The sequence below is a fragment of the Poecilia reticulata genome, linkage group LG6 (genome assembly GCF_000633615.1).
Source record: "Poecilia reticulata strain Guanapo linkage group LG6, Guppy_female_1.0+MT, whole genome shotgun sequence".
NCBI lineage: Eukaryota > Metazoa > Chordata > Actinopteri > Cyprinodontiformes > Poeciliidae > Poecilia > Poecilia reticulata.
The window spans coordinates 23,107,364-23,130,791 of NC_024336.1; the positions used below are offsets into that span (position 1 = coordinate 23,107,364).

At 36.9% G+C, this 23,428-nt stretch overlaps 1 long non-coding RNA gene across 4 annotated transcripts in view; it reads left to right on the forward strand.

Annotated features, from left to right (window-relative positions):
* The window catches only part of LOC103466647 (uncharacterized), a 115,592-nt gene extending 92,935 nt beyond the window's left edge, over positions 1-22,657 (forward strand). Inside the window, exons 4-6 of one of the 4 annotated variants that reach the window (XR_533969.2) lie at positions 13,635-13,727; positions 17,528-17,602; positions 21,287-22,657. This is a non-coding gene — a long non-coding RNA (uncharacterized LOC103466647). Of the gene's footprint in view, positions 1-13,634; positions 13,728-13,826; positions 15,575-17,527; positions 17,815-21,286 lie in introns of those variants that run through there. The other 3 variants (XR_533970.2, XR_533968.1, XR_533971.2) reach the window with 3 other exon arrangements.
* Positions 22,658-23,428: the final 771 nt, after the last annotated feature.

The following is a 23,428-nucleotide window of genomic DNA, read 5'->3' on the forward strand; positions in this document are numbered from 1 at the left end:
GTTGATTAACTTCACAACTAACATTTTCTTATTACAGACACAGCAATTACTGTACATTTATTAACAAACTCCTTTTAGATTATCTCCTCACAAACGTCAATTACTGCATTTACTAACGACAAACTCAAGTTGTTGTCAGCTGCCAAACTTATCTTTTTAAACAGTGTTCTTTAATAAGTTTACAGGTTTTCATAAACTGTTATCTGAGAGAGAGTCTCAGCCTCAGGATGTACTTGCATCTTGTCTTTCCAATTCTCCCCACCCCCTGAGTTTTTGACTTGGGAAAAGTCATGTCATGGTAAGAAACAAATTATTTCACAAGCTATATTTAGAGCACGTATGAGAGTAGACTAGCAGCTTGTCTTGGGAGTCAAAAAATAGGTACCATATCTTGTGCGATGGGACAGCCAGCACAAATGGGCTGGCGCACCTATCCAATTAACACCCTGCCTGGCAATCCCTCTCAGGTCACCTGCTGACTCCCATGGCATGCTCTACCTGTCTCTGCTGCTCTCAACACATGGCCTGCTCCAATATAGAATTAACTGCACTTTTCACCTGGTCACGTCGACATGCCATAGATTAGACCGGTGCTGCATGGAGATATGCAAGGTACTCCAAATGAGGGCACATGAGGTTAAGATTTCAAATGCAGTGGGGCTATTGTTTTGCCGCTTCTTTAATATTAATTAAACTCTGGGGTTAAAATGTTCCGAACCAAAGTACTGCTTAATTCTTGCACAAGTGAACACCTGATAAGGAACTTTATTTAATGATCATCTGGATGTTACAACTTATCACACAGGTTAGGGCCTTGATAAATCTAATAGGCAGCTAGGGCTAAGTGGTTCTTTTGTGTTGTGAAATTTTTAAAATAAATTAATTTTTGCATAATGTTAACTAAATAAGACCTTTTTTAAGGCGTTGGGAGGGTCCACTTTTGCCAATTTTTTAATCCCTAAACATGCACTCAAATAGATGACTATTTTGCTGCTAAAAATAGTAATATTGATGTCTATTGGGGCTGCATGGTAGCACTCTTGATAGCAGTGTTGTCTTGACGCAAGAAGTTTCTGGGTTCAAATCCTGATGAGCTGAGTGAGTCATTCTGCATGGAGTTTGCATGTTCTCCTGATGCATGTTTTGGTTCCTTCTCGGTTTTCTCACATCCTCTCACTTTCCAAAACCATGACTGTTTAGTGATCTCTCTAATTGAGTGTGCATGCATAGTTGAACCAGTGACCAACCAGGGCATGCCCGATGACCACTGGAAAGACAAGTTCTTATGATATTGGATTTCTAATGTTTCTCTCAACTAAAAATATAATCACATTTTTATGTAAGACAAATGTCGTGCTTGAATTATCAGTCAAGCATGACATCAACCAGTCAGTTTATGTCGATCAGCAGAGTAGGTTTATCTGAGCTCAAATATTTAATTTTACATTTTATTTAACTTATATTTTAAATGGTTATATAGAGGTATATTTACAGATATCAGATAGTTTGTTGCTAAAATTTAGACCAATAACTATAAACCTTCACAAATATTGCACTTTAAATTCTCTTATTGACGACTTTTGCTTACCGTTTGTGTCTATTTGGAGCTATCAAGTTTAGTCCTAAGAAGTCACATGAAAAGATAAAGAAAACTTTATATTGTAAATCTATGAAGTAGTTTCTCTTGAGTCTTAAGTAAAATGCATAAAAGATGAATACCTCTACTTTTCTCAAAATGCTTTTATTTTAAATTTGATGTTAATTTTTTGTGAAATTGAAAGCCTTTCCTCATGTAAGCTATAACACCTGAAAGGCAACCCCGTTGCTCACCAAGGGAGGGGTATTTGGCAGTTTGAAGTAAATATCCCTTCACCCGCCAAACACTGCTCTCTCTAGGCGACTTCAGAGTAGAAGAAAATCCAGCCCCTCTTTAGGAAGGGCTGAGCCCACTGGGCTTAAAGGTCCGTTAGTATCAAAATTACTACCTCTTTCAAAGAACCTGCCATAAATGTTGTAGCAGAATTGGTAGGTCGAAAAAGAACACAAATTGGTGACAACCAGGAAAGCCTGTTAGGTATATCTCTAACTATAAAACAGAATAAAATAATGTTTAATAAAACAGAAGACATTATGTCTTGTTTGTGGTTTTTATGGACAGGATTGCTAGATGCAGATGTAGAGAGGTGGGTATCTGATTTTAGAACCTCTGTGACTAATCTGTACTTTTACAGATTATGTATTTTTGTCAGTGTCTTCAAGAAAGAGGTTTTATTGTGTACTTTAGCAGTTTACACCTATTATTAAAACGTTCTGTTTGATAAATGTATTAAACAGAACGGTTTTCTTCAGTGTGATCTGTCTGTACCTTTAATCTTTAAAGTATTCTGCCAGCTGTTGGTGTACTTGGTGGCATCTGGATACCATTTAAATCACATTCATTTTTAATGAACATTTTGAAGAACCTCAACAGACCACAGTGTGGTTTAAAAATATACACCAAATCCTTACAATAAACTAGTCTAACTCTACAGCCTGAAATAATTTGACATTGACACATTTTTCTACAGAGCATCTGAAAAAGATTTCTGGTTTTTTTAAAGAGGTTTTGGTGCTTAGATGACTTATTGACTTTGGAATGAAGTTCTTTGACAAATTTACAGTGTCTGCCACAGTCTGTTTTCTCAATATTAGCTCGAGAATCTCTCAGTAACTGCAGTTTCTACATTAGACTGTGAATCATGTGACCTGAGTTTAAGACTAGTCAAGCCACTTATTTGCTTTCAAATTTTGTTCTAGTCTGAGCTTCCTCACTTTGTGAGTTTTAAGCACTGCATTATTTTAGTGTAGTTTACACATTGTAGCTTCTAGACAAAGGTGTGGAAAATATACATTTCTTGTCCTATTAAGTTATTACAAAACTACAGCATAAAATCTGATGCTAACGGATATCCTCAGGGTTGATGTGTAGCAAGAAGTGTTCCTTGCACACCTCCATCTATTTGCTATACTTACAGAGTTTTGGGGGAACTGGTGCCATCTCCAACGGTCATTGAGCATGAGGGGAGGTACACTCTTCACACGTTGGCAGGTTATCACAGAGCTATACAGAGACAAACATGACATCAAACTATTTTCCGCAAAGCCCTTTTTTCAAGTGGGATGGCACTTTCTCGCCTCCTTCCCTACGTTCTTTTCAAATATTGCATCATTCAAAGAGGAGGATCATTAACCATCTACCTTCTTATTGTCTTTATAGATTAGTTCTTAATCCAGATCAATGAGCAAGTTAAACCAGATCTTGATTGAATCTTGCCTGGTGAAAACCTTGTACTGGACTTTGCTTCGTACAGACGGTCTGGGCTTTCAGCTGTTGAGAAATGATTGCTTCCTGGAGGTGTGGACCGTGTTGAGGTTTTAGATTTTACCCAATTGCTAATGTTTGCCCTTTATGGATGTAATGCACCAATTTGACGCTAAAAAGCTTATTGCTTTTGTCTGTAAACAACAGGGACTCCAGAAAATATAAATATTTCCATGATGATGGCAAGAACACATGTAAGAATAATGAAAATATCAAGCATAATCTAAACTATGTCTTCTGAAGCTTTCAGTAACTGGAGCCATGGGAGGCCATGACATTACTTGATTGAGAAAAACATCATAGACAAGCTGGTGATTTAGTCAGTCTAAATTGTAGTTATTTTCTCACACCTTTCCATGCATTTCTGTGAGTAAATAACAGCAATGTAAGTAAATCAGTGCCTCTCCAAATCTCCACGTGGGGTTCATGATTAAACTCAAGATTACAGTCTTTGCGAAGTTAAACAACCACACATTTCTCCTCCTTTTTTTACAATGCGTTTTAAATACTGTTAGCGAACAGCTACCGCCCCAGATTCCAAACAGACATTTTCCCCACATTTTGTTTTAGTTGTAATTGAAGTTAAAAATATCTGCAGGGCACGCTTAATGGATTATAATTTAAAAAAAAAAAAAAAACTTGCTAACTTGAATGAAACGTTGTAACTGTACTTTTGAATTTCTAAAGTAATTTAAGAAGCTGAATGTTTTTCCATGATTACATAGCTTCAGTGTGCAGGTTAAGATATTCACCCAAAAAGGTGAAAAGATGTTCTTCAGCAACAACCATTGTATTTTTTTTAAGTTATACCATCACATTAAAGTCCAGCCAAGGATAACAAAATGCTTTCATAAGATATTTCATCCTTCCAGAGTTTATGTGGGGGTCACGGTCATTTAGAGAAGATTTACAGCAGTGTCCCATGAAGTATTTTGTGGGTGTGTGCGTGTGTGTGTTACAACAGTATTTCTGGATACCTGGTCTGACATACCTGCACAATAGGTCTTGTTTATGGTTTTCATGGACAGGATTGCTAGATGTCGATGTAGAGAGGTGAGTGTCTGGTTTTAGAACGTCTGCGACTCATCTGTACTTTTACAGATTATGTAGTTTTGTCAGTGTCTTCAGGAAAGAGGCTTTGGTGTGTACTGGAGCAGTTTACACCTGAGTGTTAAATGAACAGCGTGAGAGTCAGATCCTCTAAGGTTAGGACTGTGGTTTTATATGGAGAAAAGACGGACTGGTGCATCTGGGTTGGGGGTCAATCTCTCCCTTAAGCAGAGTTTAAGTATTCGGGTGTTTTGCTCACAAGTGATTGTCGGATGGAGGAAGAGGTGGATAGACTGAGATTGATAATTATTGCTTTCTTGTGTTTTACACATTTCAGAACCTTTTGAAATGGAACTGAAAAAATATATATATTTAGCATTTTCTCTGTTAAAATAATGTCCTTTTTCGCTTAATTATAATTGTTGCCTTTCTCAATTACATTATAAACTAGAACAGCTACAATAGATGTGATGCACAGTTTTAGTTGGAAAGTAATGAAAACGAACTTCTTCACTTGTATAATCAAAAGTACGAGAAGAAAGTTTTTTTGTTTTTTTTTAATGTCATTGTTGCCTTCCAACCACAACAGATGAGATCTTTGCCTGAAGCCTAAACACCCCACACCCACATCCCAGAAAGACCCTCAAGTTGCATCCTGTGCCGATAAGAGTCGGTTAGATTTGATACATGACTCCATGTCTGCAGGTGTATGAATTCAATAATACTTTAACTCAGGGTTTTCTCTCTGTCAACTTGAGAAAGGGAAATATCATTAGGCCAAGTTTTCCATGGATAAACGTTTCTATCAGGGGATGTTATAAACCATTCACATCATCAGAGAGGTATCACTTTGCAGAGCTGAGTATTGCATGTGAAAGGCTACACTCACCTTAGTGGATCCCAGTGGATATTAACCTAACAGCTGAGGACTCCGGTGGGCACCTCAGCAGGCAGATATCCTTTATTATGCTGCAAGTCAGTGGGCACAAATATGATCCGGTTTATGTGAAGCTTTCAATGGAGCTTTGTAGAAGAGGGATGCGGCTTGTCTACACTGCATGTAATTTGCAGATTCTTTACACTGTATTGTGTACGCTGACAGGTTTGTGATTTGTTTGCACTTCACGGGCGTCTAATTGATTAAGATTAAAGGAGGGGATGGTTTGTGGGGCTGTCGAAGGAAACTCCTGCCACTTTTGTGTTTTTATGTGCCCCTCCTTTTTTTTAAAGTGGGACTACACACCTAACATGAGCCAACACGGGCCACATGCTGGCCTGCATGCTGGTTCACATGCACTGCATGACACAGCAGCTGAATAAAGCCATCACTTGCTCACTAAATAACCAGTGGCTTTGCTGTCTGTTCCAAGGGAGCTCTGCCAAGCCTTCTATCCACTCAGGAACTCCTACTGCACATTTTGTGGGCCTATTGTTATTAAAAAATAGATTAAGTGGAGGTTTCAAAGACTTTTTTTTTTTTGCATTTAAAAGTAAAAAATCAGCATTAATCAGACATGAAATGTTGTTTGATGTAACACCGAATGACAGGATTATATACAAGTCTAAAGAAGTTTACATTTGCAGTGAGAACTTATAATTGAATGAATTGAAGCCCCAAAACCGTCACTTCTTTTAATTAAAGCATTAATGTGAAAGCTAGTGCCGAAGTGGGTTTTATGACAAAGAGAAAATATTATGTCAAAGTCAAAGAAGTGGTTTTATTTTCCACTGCAAGCTAAAGCGTAATACTACAAAGAAGCAGAACTGAATCCTGTCCTACTCAACTCGCTTTGATAGTGGACCACCATGTTATAAATAATGTATTAAAGGATTTGCAAAGCAGAGAAAGAGAGCTGCTTTCACAGGAGTGAACGTTCTTTTACTAGTATGTGGCAAAAAAAGGAAAAAAATGTGTTAAGTCTTTGCAGCCCAGACTTGAGGTATAAAAGAGTTCATATATTTTCTTTTGTATTGTTCACGTTAAGAGAGTGTTTGGTTTCCTTTTTTTTTTTTTTTTTTTTTGCAGTTTTTGGTAGCTTATTTTTCTGCCAAAAAAGGTGTTCGTGGCCTACTGGGACCACTTAAAAGTTTATGCAGAGTACCGGCCAAGTTGGACAAAAAAGGAGCCTTGAAGTATACACACACTGGCCCCTTTCTCAGAACCTCTCAGCTCTGGCTTAGGGGGGAGTGTTGTTGGTTTATGAGAGGGGAAAATAGCCCCAGCCTCCCGCAAAAGTGAAATGGGATTAAGGCCTTTGTTCAGCCCACAATGGTGAGGGGAATTAGCAATAGTTGTAGGCACTTAGAAGAGCTCTCACACTGAAGCTTATCCCAGCTTTTGCACAATAATCATTTGAATATCAACAGTGTTTTGCAACTACAGCGTTAATGTATAAACCTCTCTCTTTAGGATATCAAAATCCCCAAAAGAAGTTTTTAGTTCATGGCTACATCACAAATATGGGATGCTCTTATTTAGAAAATTTTGTGCATTATTATTGCAGAAATATTTTTAAAATAATATGCCAAAGTTTTCATACATTTATCTATTTTTTTTTAATTTGTCTACTTGATGTGCTAAAATATCTTAACATTTGTAAAAAGGATTTAATGCTGTAATTTTAATTATTTTCCAATGCCAAATAAACTTTTCAAAATAGTTTTAACAGTGCCGGAACAAGAATTTATGAGGCCCAAAAGCCGCCACTGTGCCACTCCCTTTTATATTGTCCGTGCTTGATAATTTCTATATTTATTAATTCCCTTTAGGATTAATAAATTATTTTCAAACTTAATTGAAATTAATTGAATAACCATTGAATAACTTGTTTTGCAGTTGACCAATCTGTCCTCTTACTTTATTTTCTAACTATGCAGCACATTAGGTGGATGTGCTGTATAGTGCTAAATGCTAAACCACTGTTGTTTTAGTATGAATTTTTGTAAGAATTTCCTATTTCTTCTGTATGTAAACTTTGAAATTAAGAAACTTTATGGCTTGATGAGATTTGTCTTTTTTCTCGGCAGTTGTCAGTTTTACAAAGTTTTTCTCAACTTCTATGATTTAATCAGAGAAAGGTGCAGAGAGGTAAAATTTGATAACATTTGCTTTGATTATTTTCAGTCTGAAGATAAGTTGTCTTTTAGCTCTATTTCTGCTTAGCTATTTGCATCTGTAATGTGCTCAGACACAACTAGCAGAGAAATTATAAAATTAGCTACGTTTTTTTTTTATCTTCAAACGATGAAAGTTAATTTGGTTCAGACATCTAACTCAAGAAGTACAGGTGTCTATAGTACAGATTATTTTCTTGCAGAGTGATATTTTAAGTTTTTATTTCTGTTAACATTGATGAGTATGACCTGCTGCTTATGAAGTTCCAAATTCACCAGAAGGATTGAATACATAAAACCTTTTTTTAATACTGTCTTCCTAATAATGTCATGCTACTGAAAAAGCATGTCCATGAGGATATGCACTCAGAACTTGTTTGTGGCTCTTCTTTCATGAATTGCTGCCCTTCTACTGTAGTTTAAGTTACTCATTTCTTTCTTCCACTCAACTTTACATTATTATGATTGGATACAGCACTCTGTGGTGAGCTGGCTTCTTTAGCAATGAACTTTAATGGCTGGCAGTGAACAACTGCCAGCTTGCCAACAAAAAACACATTTCTTCTAATTTTCCTTGAAATTGAAACATGGATGTTCATTAGCTGTAAGTCATAATCATTACAATTAACATAAATAATCACAAGATGTGTGTATTGAGTCATAGTATGGATTTTGAATTTAATTTAATTATTGAGATATTAGAATTTTTCTAAATGCACCTGTATGTGCATAATTGTATTAGTCAACTTTAACTGGGTAAGTTAAACTCTTGTTGGACCCCCAGGCTAGTCTGGGTCCCCAACAGTTGCTTAGCCCAGTAATCCATTGGGCCGCCCCTGAATAAGACATATACTTGAGAAGGATCAAGTAAATATTTTATTTTTAAACTTTCCAAAAAATATTGTGTCAAAAAGTGTCACGTGACTTCATATAAAAGGAACGGCTTCAAAGTGATGTAGCAGAAATGTTTGGTGTACAGATTCTTCTTTTAGAATAAAACATTTGATATATTTTTTAAAACTTTTAAGACGATTGGTAGTCTTTTGCATTGTTTTTTCTTTCAAGCCTTATTTAAAGAATCAAACTCTCGTCTGACTCGTTGGCAATGAGACGGATTCACTGACAGGCTGAACTCTCACAGAGGAGGGAAAGTTTGAGAGCTTCTGCCTTAGTTGTGTCTCACAAGACCGGCCCGTAGAAGGGAGATGGCCTCAGCATTTTTTTGCCCACACACTGAAAACGTATTGTCCAAATCACAAAACATTGAGTGAGATCAGCAGACTTGTCAAGAGGCCCTGGCTTGAATATGAATGATGAGAGAAGAGCAGGGTGGTCCTCGTGCTGTTTTGGTGTTAGGCAGGTGAACATAAGCTTAACTGTCTCTGGCAGCTGTCCATCGCCGAATCAGCAGAGGTTACCGCTGTAGAAAAGAGAGCGAGAGGGAGAGAAAAACAGCTATTTAGCACTTTTTATGCAAATTAGCTCCAGAAACTGAGAGAAAGCATCTGCAGGCCCTAGTGTAATTCTCAAAATATTTGTTTTTCAGTGATTGCAAATTTTAAGAGCTAATATGAAATCATGACTCTATCTTCCCCAAATTTGATCAACTCCATCTCTCCTGGTGAAATGAAAAATGCTGGAAGTAGGTTTTTCGAAGTTCTCGCATGCATATATATTCTTTTTTCTGTCAATCTGCTGAAATTGAGACATAACACCTCCCCTTCTTTCCTGTCCTTAACACATGCACGCACGCTAGCTCAATTCACTCAAGTGTCTGCATAGTTCTTCGCATTCAACTGGATACAATGATGCACAAGATGAATAAAGTTATCTCTGCAGCTGAAAGGGATGTTGCCGGTGGGAGGGAACGGGGAGGTTCCCCCTGTGCTCCCGAGCCTGAAAAGAGCCAGGCTTTGAGGGCCGCTGCTGTAGAGGTCAGGGACCCAGCTGCTTTTAGGGGTGACAGGGACACTGGCGGGCTGGACTGGCCACGAACAAAAAAAAAAACAAAAAAAAAACACACAATCACGTCAAATAAAGACATCTCAGATTGGACGCTGACAGATCCCTTCCCAAAGTCGCTGAACTCACTCAGCTCAAACTTTGCTCGGGTTTGTATCATGTTGCACAGTCTGAGTCGCACCTCATTTGAGCCTGACATATAAATCTTAGAGTTTTTTTTTTTTGTTGTTTGTTTGTTGTAATTTTGGAGTCTGAAAACAACATTTCTACCCAGGTAGGATTTTTAAAAGTTATTTCCTGATGGCCAAAGTTGATGGCAATGTTAAAACCAACCAATTTTGAATATTCTGTTTTTCTCCATGTAGTCTCCATATGGTGTTGTTTTCCTGTGTTGGACTCAGAAAGTGCTTTGTTGAGCTGAGATYTTTTTGTTTGTTTGTTTGTTTTCGAACATCAATGTAGATAGAGCTTCATTTTTTTTTTTCTGAAAACAGACATTAATACCTCTCCCTACTTCCAAGTTTACAGATTTCACAGGGTACAGAAATTTGCTCTGAGTTTAAATTTGTGGGGGGTAAGTAGGATAATAATCAGGCCACATTATGAGGAACCGATTGTTCATTTTCTCCGTCAGCAGCAGCAGCGGAGCTTTGCCCAGAGATGTGCCGACCTGTGCAGATGGGGTTCAAAGCCAATTTCCATGTTAAAAACTCTGCACGCTTCAAAAATCCTTCCTGACTGACTCTTGTTGATCAGAGTGTGCGACAAGGCTGTCTTTTTAAAGCTAGCAGAGGCAGATGTAAGCGAACAAATGTACAACAAACAGTCTAGTTCTGAGTGTAGTAATGGTGTTGTTTTCATGCATGCCCTGAGGCGGTGACATGAAGACAAAAGATGGCTCTGAAGCGTGCCGTCAAAATGCAAAAAATGGGCCATTACATGTGTCATACAGTAATTACACAAGCTGTAAAAAAAAAAAAAGTACGCCCTTATTTATTCTATTTTTTCTCATTTTTTCCTTCATCCAATATGTGTCAAGTGTCACTACAAAGCTTTAAATCTTTTCAGAAATTCAGTTTAGCCATTCATCATCAGCTCACATTTACATTCGTTTTCCTTCATACACTCTGCAAGKAGAAGAAAGAGAGCACTGGAGTGGGGGGAAATTTGTTTGATGAGTTATGAGATKAACATTTTTTTTAGTATCACTTCTAYCATTCTGTTATGTTGCTCTTTATATTGCTGTCATTTGCAGCCTTATTTGTTTTTWTTGTTTCCTTTTGTTTTCACTGACAAATAATTTGCAGAAAAATACATAAGTTGGGAGCTGAAAAATCTTAGCTGCAGTCACATTTTCTTTAAGAGGAAAAGAAAACCAGAGAACAGACTCATTTTTTTTTTCAGTTCTTTGTTCACTGCTATCACACGACTCTAATGGTGTCTCTGCTATAAGCTTCCAGCCCCCTTCGACGCCGTGCTGGTTATAATATAGCCATTGAAACGCCTGCTTGCTGCAGAGTATTAAGCAATGGCGGAAACACAATCTTTGGTGGGCTCCTAACAATAGATAGGAGGCATGATGACTTATTAAACACAGCCAACCTTGCAGCATAGCTTTTCTCATTATCTTTTCAATTCCCAGCCTCTAAAGCCTACGGGTCTGGCGACAAAACTCTCCGTCGTGTAATTCTCTTGCAGGCTCCTTTCATCAGCCGATTTCGCAGAGAAATATGAAGCTGATTTTATCGCACTCTATAAATTCACAAAAGGCCCCCTCGAGTTGCCCCCATGGAAGGCATACCTCATCTCAGTGATGTGCCACCACTATTGCTGATCCCAGGCATTTGATAAGAGAGTCTCTCCTTTTTTTTTTTTAATGATTTGACAGACATCAGACATGAGCCCTATAGACACAGCATTTTTAATACACTTTTCTTTGCTTGTTTACACCAGGCTGCTCAGATGAAAAGAACATATCTACCAAATCTTTCTCACAATAGGTGATATATATATATTAAATGGTACTGCAGCTTTAAGATAATAATCAGTCATGTGACTTTGTCGCAAATAGATTTTGCTTTATTTTTGCAAGTAAAGAAAATTAGCTCTGTAAAACTAAAAAATATCTTGTTTGAAACAAATATTCTTGAGACATTCCGTGTTTAATAATGCTGCTCCGAAAATATTTAAACTCGTATGTATTTATACTCTGAGCAAGTTAAGATTTTCATTCAAGCATAAACTTTTTTTTGAAATGGAAATGATAAACATATATTTTTTTAAATAAAACAATGTAAAATGACTATTATTCTTTTCAAAAAAATCTATATTTCTTTCTCTTTTTTTATTAACAGTACTATTTACCTTGTCAATAATCAATGCAATAATCTAAATTTGGATTTAAAAAATCCAACTCTTATTGTAATTGCTGATTAACTTTTTCTGTGTATTCACTGATAATGTTTTATAATTTATCTTTTGTTTTTGGGATTAGCTCTAAATCTTTGGAAGACCTCCTTACAATGACCCTAATCATTGTCTCCTACCACAGATTTTATTTTATTTTTTATTAATTTTTTTTATCAGATTCAATTTCAATTCAATTTTTAAATATATTTTTTTACACATTCTCAATAAAAATGCTGTGTTTTTAAAATATATTATCACAAATGCATATGTGTTAGTAACAAAACCTTGAAAACAGTCCATTTTGTTGAAAGCTCCCGATAAATTGTTTGTTTTTTATTTCCAAATATTTCTTTTTAAATAATTTCCTGTTTGGAATTGAAAGCGTTAACATTTAGAATTTTTTTTTTTTTATGCTAGAAAAGTCTTTCCGCAATGCACAAATTGAGTAAATAATAATAGATTGCTGCTATCAAATAATTTAGATGACTAAAATGACATCTTACACAGACGACAAATTAGTTGCCAGGGAATCAGAAGGACAGCTCCTGTCACATAATTTTAAATGCAATGCTTTTAAATGTTTTCATCTGTTTGTCTCACGTGGGTTCTGGCATGTTTTTTGCATCCTGGCATGCAGCGGGAATTGTTGTCTTTGAAATGTTTTGACTGTGGTGTCACTTTTTGAAAAACTTTCATCACGCTCAGGTACCTAATCAATTGAAATGGATCTGCCTTAGCCTGGAGCTCAGGTGTAACTTTGACCAGCTTTTCATCAGCTCAGCCCTCTTCTCTCTCTCGTTTTTTTTTATGAAAAAAAAAAAAATAGAAATCCATGCTTTCATGAAAATTTTAGTTTGAAATGGATACTCAGCTTCCCCACCGGGCTGGAGCTGAATTTAAAGTGACAGCATTTAATGTGAAAGCAGTTCAGCTACATGATTACAAACAAAGCTGCACGCATATACGTCTCGAAATGTTTAAAATGTTGCTGATAATTGTCACTTCTAACGCGTCTGTCATTCAGCACCTCAGTGCTAATTAGATTTCCTACATTCTAATGTTTGATAATGGTACCGTCCAACAAAACATTTGTGCGAGCCTTCTGTTAACTCTTTGTGCACCTTTTTCATATTTGCTATTTCACCTCCACAGGGGAGAAAATATTATCTGCAATAATCACTGTCATCAACGCGATCCCTCCGTGGTCTATTGGCTCCAAATAAGTAATTTAGTTGTAAAGCAGCTTCATTTATTTTGCCTATTCATTTCTTCTTCCTATCATATATCTAAATACAAATCTTCATTTTATAACTGACAGCTTATTACCTCTGAGCACATGCTGATAAATTTAATTCCAATGAGTTAGCCTCCATTTTGCCATCCCATTATCCACTAATGTGGCAGCAGGATGGCAGAGAGAAAACTTGCAGGAGAAGAACTCAGAAATTATTATTATTATTATTATTATTATTATTATTATTATTATTATTGTATTTTTATTTTAGTATTATTATAAGTATTTTGTTTATTCTTTATTCTACATTTATTTTATAACAAAATAAATGTAGAATAAATAAAGATAAAAAATACACAAATAAAACACAATTTTTGACATTAAGACACTTTTTAAAACATTTACTTACTCAYTTCCATCCTTCCTTAATTGGTTAATTAAAATTCAGACACATCTGAACTAAAAACAGCATTTTTAATGATCCATTTTTTTTCTTCCTTTCAGTCGATTTTGGAGAGGACATCCCTGTCTGAACGCACACTTTCTAACTAAGCAACCTTCCACCTCGGTTGGGTCTATTTTGGTGAAGCAACTAAAGTAAGTAAACAATTATTATTAGCTTTGATGTTGGCCTGAATGGCACTCAATTAACAATGTGGCTAATGAGCCCATTAAGGATGAAAGTGTTCTCAACAGGTATGAGAGGATACTGCTGTTTTTGGAGGCTCAGTTCTCAGCACTGAATGCAGCATGAATGACGGAGCTCTTTCTCAATCGCTTCAAAGGCCAAAGCTCCACAGCCCAGAGAGCAGAGTTAAATAAAGGTTTTCTTGCAACAGAATGAAAGAAAAAGGAAGAAGAAATAGAAAAACAACTAATAAATATTTTTACATTTGGTTCAGATTGACAGTGTAAGAAAAACAACCAACTAACAAAGTTAGGTTTGCATAAAAATTCTCCTCGCGCCCCATTGAAAGCCAAATATTTTTCTTCCTCTCTCACAGCTCAAGGAGGAAATCCAGTTGTGTATTTTTTTTATATATATATTTTTTATTTTTGTGCAAAATTAGTTTCAGTTTTTGTTGAGCAAATGTTGAGTTTTCCCCCCTCTGTCTAAGAGTGATTACGTCTCAGTGCAAATAAGGCTTGTGTGTTGTAATGAAAGCAATGTGAAAGAAAGGGGCTGGGAGCCCTTTTTTTCTGCAGCAGCAGCATTTCCTCTGAAGGATTTCCCACTAAAACACACTGTGGATTATTTCCACATAATTTGCTGCTGGAATCCAAAAAGTACCCATCGGCTAGCAAAAGCAGATCTTTTTTTCTTCTCGACAAACTGTTTCTCACTCCATCAAACACACTCAAAAATGTTTTTAATTTTCAATTCCCTTCTGTATTAAGAGTGCAAAAATGGAGGTTGTATAAATTGTGTTATTTTACGTTTTAAATGTTTACTGAAGGAAAAGCTGTTGGTATTTCTTGATTCCTGTTGTTGAGTGGCAACAGTGTTTCTGTGCATTCAGGCAGAAAACGGCATCATTTATTTATTTATTTTTTTTTAAAAAGGCTAATTTAATTCAAAAACATTCACTTTGCACCAAAAAGTAACACAAAGTAACAAATAAATGTGTCTTTTTGTAAAACCTGCTTGTCTGCAGAAGTTTCCAAATGTTATCAGTAGTTTCAGCTCAAGAATACCTTGAGGTGTTTTTTTTTTTTTTTCCCCTTCCTTTTCTGTGTAAATCCGTCTAAAGCTGCCAGCGCTGACATACACAGCATATGCTAAATACAGATAAGAGCATTTTTTTTAATAGATCTGCAAAAAGTCTCCCCCACATAGCTCAATGGATGTGCTTTGAATGCAGTAGATAAGTTGGCTTAAGCTGAATGCTGTATCCCAGTGCAACATTGTGCGACTGGGTGAGCCCATCACAAAACTAGCCTTCCAGTAAAGACCACTTCCAGGGGAGGGATTATAGAAAAGCCTTCGAGATCAGCTTCATGTCTTGCTGGAGTTTATGATTATTAATAGTGCTGTATGACAGGGGAAGAAAATAGGCGTTGGCAGGGATCATGTGGCAAAAAATCTTTAAGCCATTTATTTACCTACAATGTCAAACGAAATAGAGTGGAAGGAGTTTGTTTGGATGTCTTGCTGCTTTGTTTAGTCAACTTTTCAAGTGTTTTTTGTGCGTGTAAATATTGATTTCTTCATGAATTGTGTTTAGACTATTAAACGTCACGCTAAAAAGTTCACGTTTTCACGAAAATAATTAATTAGAAATGTTGTGTCAAATAAATTATTGCAAATTAGGTTTTTTGAGAGTTTTGTGGGTGAGCTGGGGTCATAAAGTTTGCCTTTAACTTTGTTACATTGCCTCTGGTTGGATTTATTGACAAAATGTGAGTAAAATACATTGTGATAGATTGATGGATGGATTGTTAGATAGATAGATAGATAGATAGATAGATAGATAGATAGATAGATAGATAGATAGATAGATAGATAGATAGATAGATAGATAGAGTAGGGAGTGTTGGACTGGCTTTGTTTCTTTAAGCTCTCCTCAGGTCATCTGATTATGTGGCCGAAGAAATGAGAGGGGCCAGATAAGCCTCTTTTATTCCTCCAAGCCACTCAAGAGCTGAAGCACCAGCTTCTGTCGCCGCGCTGCAACGAGGGAAGAAAACAAGTCATTTGTGTACAACAAAATTTCTTCTCTCTAAAATGTGCTTGTGAAATCCCAAACACATGGCTGAACCACTTTGATAGTTTGTCTGTTTAACTTTATTTCCTGTTTAAAATTAAATTAACTTTCCATATAGTTTGACAAGCTCAACGTGTTTAGAGACACTGCAGGGTTTTAGACTGCTATCTTATGTTTTGAACCGCAGGATTAAGCTTTAAAGATTTCAGCTCCCTTGATTATGGTGCTTTGCAAAAAATAAAAAATACAGAAAAAAAAAATCTAAAATTGCATCTCATTCAGTAATATGGAAATGTCCCCAGTTCCTACTACGTGTCACAAGGGCATCTCTTCTCTGCCTCCTTAATAAGGCTGTTCTGCAGGCCTCTACTGTAATATATTTCCCCAATAAAGCAATTCCAAAGCCAGTCTGGCCTTTTGACCAGCGCTGAGAATGTGGAAAGCAGCCGGCTGCCTTTGCTAACTAGGCTTTACTCTCTAATATTAGATACCTGTCCCTTGGCTTTTTCAGAAGGGTGGTGGTGGTGGGGGTGAGCTTAGCAGTTGATATTTTCATTTGGTCCTGCCAAGATGCGACACCCCTGCTTTAATCTTGTGTTTGACGCTAAGCGCTCTGTTCATGGAGAGTCTCGCCGAACTTCAACCTCCGGGTGCTGCTGTCATATAAAAAAATGATGCGAGAGGAGGCGGGGTGAGTGGAGCTGCTCTGTGTATCCTTGACCTCTCCCGTTGGCCCGCCAAAGTCTTTCCCCTGCCCTTTTTAATCAGGTGGGACCTTCCCTTTTAGAGAAGAAGATTGTATATTCCCTGCATCTTTTGTTCTAACTGGCACACATACCTATAGACAAAGGCACAGAGAGTTTTTAATCGAAACAAACAAAGGTACGAATTTTCTCTTTAATTTCATCCTTGATGAGATGCTCGAATCATGTAATATCCAAGATGAAAAATTCAGTATTTTGACGATGTTTTCAAGACCAGAGCTGCAGGAATATCAAGCAAACTCTTAGAAATAAGACCAGGGAGAGGACTGTAGAATTCCCCATTATGAGCAACTGCCTCTTGAGTCGGCCACACTGGCATTGTGCACCACTTCCGTGTTAGCGTTTATCGTGATGTTGAGGACAAACAAGCCACTTCTCTGCAATCATTAAAGGTGTGCTTCCCCTACTGATTGATGTGCTGGAATCAATTGCTCCCCATAGCATCCATGTCAGTCTATTACACCACAGCCGGGTAATGACAGGCTGTTCTCCGCAAGATTATAGAGCATTTTCACAAAGCAACAAAGACTTGCTTCCCTTTTGTCTGACCTGGTCTGTGATAATTGGAAAAAGCTTCATTTTTACACCAAAGGAGAAAAAAAATTGCATTGATGGAGGGGGTGTTTTTTTATTACAAACACTGATGATGCAGTAAATTGTTTTTATGATTTACGCATCTGAATAAAAGTCCAGAAAATATTTTTTTTATTTTTTATGTTATATTGTAAAAAAAGAGAAGTGCATCAAAAATAAAACTGAACGGTGTGATGTGCAATCACATCCACTCCCCTGTACTCTGATCCTCCAAAATAAAACCAAGTACAACCACCTGCCCTTCAATTCAAAGCTTGGATTCTACTTTATAGCGTAATTCTGCTTTAAACTTCCCAACATCTTTGTCCCTGACTAAATCTGCTTATCATTACAGGTTCACTGATTCGCTGATGAGGCGTTGAGCGTGAGGCAGGGTACACCCTGGACACATCACCAGTTCACTGCCACAGTGGGTTTTATTTAGGTGTATCAGGGTAAAATGGGCTGAATATGAATGCATGACACTTTTTGAGGCTTTTCTTTTGATGAAACCATGAACCGTTTTTCTTCCACTTGTCAATTTTACACTACTTGTGTTAATCCTGAAATCAGGATCAAGTGTATTGATGATAGTGGTTGTAATGCAATACAAGGGTATTAAAATAAAAAAAATAAAGTATTTTCCGTCCTCTGTACATGTGCTTCATATTGGTCAAAACCAATTAAATACAATGAAATTCGTACAACAAAATGTGAAGAAGTTCAAGTTGTGTTTTTAGCTTCACACGGCACTGCTTTTCTTTAAATTTCAGCAAATGCTTTCCAATCCAAACATATTTGAAATCTCCAAAACAACAGGTGTTTTCTCCCTCTGAGTAACTGTCCTTTTTATTGTCCCGTGAATACCCTGCAGCTCGGTCACTGCCAAGCTGACTTCCATCCAAAACACCAAGTGCCAACAAGCAACCCTGCAACTCAGCCATGCAGCAAGCAGCCCTGAACCTGATTACACATGATCAAAGACAAATTCTTCAACAATTTGATTATGTTTTTAAGCTTGAATAAGATCAACATGCCCGCAGCTGCAGCGTTCCTCTGAAATACCTAATTGAAAATACTTTTTTTTTTTTTTTTTTTTTTGAACGTTTGCATGGTTTAATGCAGCAATTGCCGTTTTCCTCAGGTTGACCTCAATCACTGGAGCAGGACTACAGTGTGTGCTGCATTTAATTACCTACAGTGAATTTGATTATCGGGAAATATGGTGCATATCAAGTGAATCCCTGCCCTCGAGAAATATCTTTTCTGTATAGTTAAAGTTGGAAAAGGATGACATGGGAACTTCAGTCAAGACAAAAGGCGCCAGCTAATGAGACTGGTTAGTGATTCAAATTTATGGAAATTTTATTAATTACAGAAACCTATCTTTCATCCGTACCATTTGGTTCGTGAAGTAATTAAAGCCAACAATGGCTGTCGCCGCAGTCGAGGAACCAAACAAGATCAAAGAAGACGGAGCACTGAGGAGAACGTCCTGCGTATCCTGATCCGGGCCTGGCCGTGGGCATCGTGGCCTCATTAAAACCCAATCGTGCTGATCATCAATTAACCTGCTTTGTTTTTGCTTCTGATTTGTAACTTGCACAACAACCGTTCCCCGGTGTTAAAAGTTTGTGCCAGAGGGTGAATGAGGCTCATCACAAGTGCTGCCTCTGTGGCTTAGAGGGACAACTTTTGATTGGTTGACTGGAAAGGGAAGCTTGACCAATACATCTCTTTAGTCCAAGGAAATTCTAAACTCTCAGAAGAATCTTGTATCATAATAACTGATATCTGCAGTTATCTTCTTTTTTTTTTTTCTTTTGGTGTGGCAAGTGAAAATAGGAACAGAAAAAAGAAAAATCTTTAAATATTTTTGTTTGTTTTGGCTACAGCAAGAAAATTCATTTTGTAAAACAATGTGTTGTGAATTTTATTACTGTCATAAAATCTGCTTTAATCTTTACATTGACGCTAAGAAATCTGTATTTTGGTGGAAAGTTTCGTTTTTGTTGAGCAACATTTAATTTGGATTTTACGATCAAAAATTGGTTTACATACGTATATATACGTATATATAACTATAAATTGCTTCCTGATGTGTTGAACAGAACTGCTGAAATTCATGATACAGATGGCATTTATTCATTTAAGATCACAATAGATGATTAATCAGCAGTCTCTAAAAATTTAGGACAGCTTCTAGAGGAGTTATGTGTACCATTTTCATAGAAAAATATAAGTCCACCTTCTTGCTCATTTTGATAAGTTGTCAATCAAACAGGTCAGTTCAGACATAAAAAAAAGGGAACTTTTAGGTTATTTAAATCCTTTACGATTTAGGAATGACTACTTGTCAGAATCTGCTGTCTACCTTATATTGAACAATCACTTTATAATGATACTGTAATTTGAGCCACGTCTTTAGACCTGAAGAAGATATAAGCCAACGTTGATTAGCCTTAATGTCAAAATTGTGAAAATGCACTACGTCTGAAATCATTATCCCGTTGTGAGTGATTTGTAAAACAACAGTAGATTGCTTTCTTTTCAATAAAAACTGGAGCGGAAGTTTGTCAGGGAACTATATTAGGTTCTCTGTTCTTTATATTATTAATCTTTCAGATTTGCATCCTGATACTGATGACAAACATGTCAATCTGCAAGGGTAATGCAAAAATTAGAAACTTGAGGTTTTTGTTAAAAAATCTGTGAAAACAGAACTCAATCCACATGAGGACTAATTTTCATAATAAGAGGATGAATACCTGGGCATGAGATTTGGAACAAATTTGAAGAACTTTGTTAAAATGATTTTTTTGAATATCAAAAATTTATCTTAAACATTTTAGATGATAAACTGTCTTAGATGTAAATGTATGATGATGTTTAAACATTTTGAGAAAATTTCACATTGGTCTTATTGGTTTCCAGTCTGGTCTCAAACCAACTGATGAATGAGCAGAAATGTGGAGTATGTTTATAATCGAGGATTAAACGTTGTTTCTACAGAAACAAAACTTCAGAACARGTCTGCTAAGACTGGATTGGTTTGGAAACAAATGTTGACTCGTGTCTAATTCTATGTTCTCTTCTATCTTCTTCTGCCTGTCTTTTTTTAATGATGCCCTACATCTAGCTGCAGCACTTTTTGCAAGTGATAGGTTTTCTGCATTTGATCGTTTTTGTTGCAAAATGTGGGAAGTCAATTTGTAACAAAAAAAAATGTGTTGATGTATTGCACTTTTTACCCTAAAAGTGTATCCGTGTTGTTCTTTTCAAAATAAAAGCTCTGCCAGGGATTGCATCTTCAAATTGGTCAGAGCCTGTCAGGCCTGTCTCCATTTTAACAGTTAATGTTTGCTGTTCCTCGTCAAGTAATAAAAAATGAACAAATCAATATTTATTTTTCTTCAACTGGACAGTTATGTCTAAAGTTCTCCACCTAGCTACTATAAACAAAACTTTTTTTATGGCTGAAAAGTTGTAAAGATGAACTGTTCATCCAAACACATCTCATGACCCCGCATTCTGTTTAGATAACAAATGACTGGCCAGTCTTTACTTTTATTATTTGCAGTGGAAGTCATATTTAAAGTAAGAGATTAGCTGCTCATCACAATATTGGTGGATTATCAACAACCTGTAATGAAAGCAGCCCTGGCTGCGGGTCGATAAGAGTTTGACTGCATTTCGAATTAATTTTCTTGAGCTTAGAGAGCCGGCCTCCTATCTTGTTATTGATCAAAGCCTTAATCCATAAGCAAGCTCATCCTCTCCTCGTGGAATGAGCCGTAAAATATATAAAACCATCACTATGAGGGGGGTGGGGGATGACTCTTGACTGTTTTAAAAACTAGATGTGATTTTGACTTTATTACTTAAGACTTTATTCCCAGAGCATTGTTTCACTCCTCTCTTCAGGTCGTATTGATTGTATTTTTGTTTGATATCCTTTCGAYTTTTTTTTTTTTTTTTTTTTAGGTAACATTCATTCAGCTCCGTCCTCCTTTTGGGCTGGCCCTGTGTTTACATGATGACAGATTGATTTCGAGGGAAAACAGGACTGGCCCCCAACACACCTCAGCTGCTTTCTGTTTGTCTTTTCCAACAGAGGGACCTCCACTGTGGATGAAATTTAGCCACAATCCCTCTGACCTTTTGGGTTCAACGTTTGTCTCCAGTCCAGTGACCACAAACAACTCCTGGATTGCTGTAAATGTCAGTGCAGCGGTGTCCCCGCCCTATCCCCTGTGAACCACAGAGCTGCACTCAACCTGCACTAACAGGACAATTTCACGAGGGCTCCATTATCAGTTAGACCAGGTTTGATAACTCAGGTTTCCTCCTAATGATGTTTCTATAACCTGAAGAGCTATCATCATCATCAGACAGGCAGTAAAGAGTCTCTTCTACTTTTTTTTTTTTTCCCTTTTACTTTTATCCAGTCAAAAATATCATACGAGTCAAAGGTAGAAATTATTAAAAAATTATTTTGACCTATTTTGTGTACCACCCAGCGCTCACCATCTATCATAATCGTCAGATGTAATAGATTGTAATTTATATCCTGAAGACACTGGTTGTAATGCATTCCATTTTGAAGCACTTTGGCTCGCACTTCCCCCCACCCATAAACAGACACGCTCCCTTTTCTCTGCTCCCCGGGCCTCCTGAGGTTGGTGTCTCTGCTTTAGAACTCCATTGTTGCCTGCTGCTGGATAATGCCCTTATTAATTGTACCTCTTTGTAAGGTGTCAGCTGTAGCCTCAGATTGAGATGGATGGATCTCTGGAGTCTGCTTCCCTGGCCCTCCACAGACTCTCTATCTCTGCGCAGCACACAGATGCAACAGCGAGCGCTGCCACATATGACTAAAAGCCTCGATAAAACAGGCGTTTTAATTGTTGCACCAGAAAGGAAAGGGTCTCCAACTAAAACCTAATAAAGGTAATTTTACCTATTTCTAAGGTGAGTCGGCGTCTTAGGATCCGTAACAAAGCTGAAATATATCTAGATTTTTTTTTTTCCTGTATTGATTATTTCAGTTTATTGCAGATATGCTGCTTAATTAAGCGCATTTGAACCCTTTGTGAATTCAACTGCATTGACATCAAATCCTCCAGCTCTCATTAAAGGAAACAGAGTCAGTTTAATTAATGCATATTAAGCTCCACTGATACTGGTTTTTTTTTTAGCTTTGAGGAAAGTGTGGCGGTGCGTCCGTCCGGTCTTTAAAAGAAAGGTTTGATTGCTTCCTTAAGAATAAGACCTTAATTTGTTTTTATTATTATTGTTCCTTAATCATTTGCAGATGTATTAATTAAGTTACAATATATTGAACTGGGTGAAATAATAATAAATAAGGATTACTAACGGTTTCTCTCACATTAGTTTGTTTTGATGTATGACAACAACCTACAGAATAATAACAGATGTGTCTCCCTCATGTTTCAATGCTGTTATGGTGTAAAATGTGATTGCTATTTTTTTTTTCAATTAAAAACAATTTACTGTGTATGCTGTACCTGGCCTTTTTTTATACAAGGCTCGATAGAGTCCACTTTTTAAATATGGCTTTACACTTGCCAGATTTTGCAAATCAACCATTTTCTGACAGAAAATGTTGATCTTCAGCCTCTTCCGTGGCATGTACTTTTATGATTTCCCTGAACAGTTTCAACATTTTGCAGAATTAATCTCATGTGAGATTTGCTTGAGAGGTGAGAGGAAGCAGGTTACCCCACACACCTTCAGTCATCCTGTCTTATGTTCATTGATTTGCAGTCCACTTTGTTGCATAAGTAAAGCTTAAATACAGATTCACATTTCACCATAAAGTGTTGTCAGATTTTTTTCTATTGCATCAAGATATTAGAGTTAAAAGAAAATAAGCTCCAAAAGCTGAATGCTCAGTTTCCTAATTAAAACATGACTTGAGAAATTGTTACTCTTTAAAATCTCCACAGTTTGTCTGAGCATCAGCTCAGAGAGGAAGAAAGAAGCGGCAGGGGATAAAAAAAAGAAGGAAAAAAAAAGAGAAAGCACACAGAAGAAAATAGAGATCCATTCCCTTCAGATCCCATTTAGAAAGGGCCCTGCACATTTTTAAAGTGTCAATTGTTTTTGGCTCTTGAAGTGTAGATGGAATGTTTGAATTCCAGTATTAACTGTAGTGCCTGCTGAGTTAAATTATGGTCCCTGGGCAGTGGGGTGGGAGTAATCAATAAGAATACACGAGGTGGTGTGTAATGTG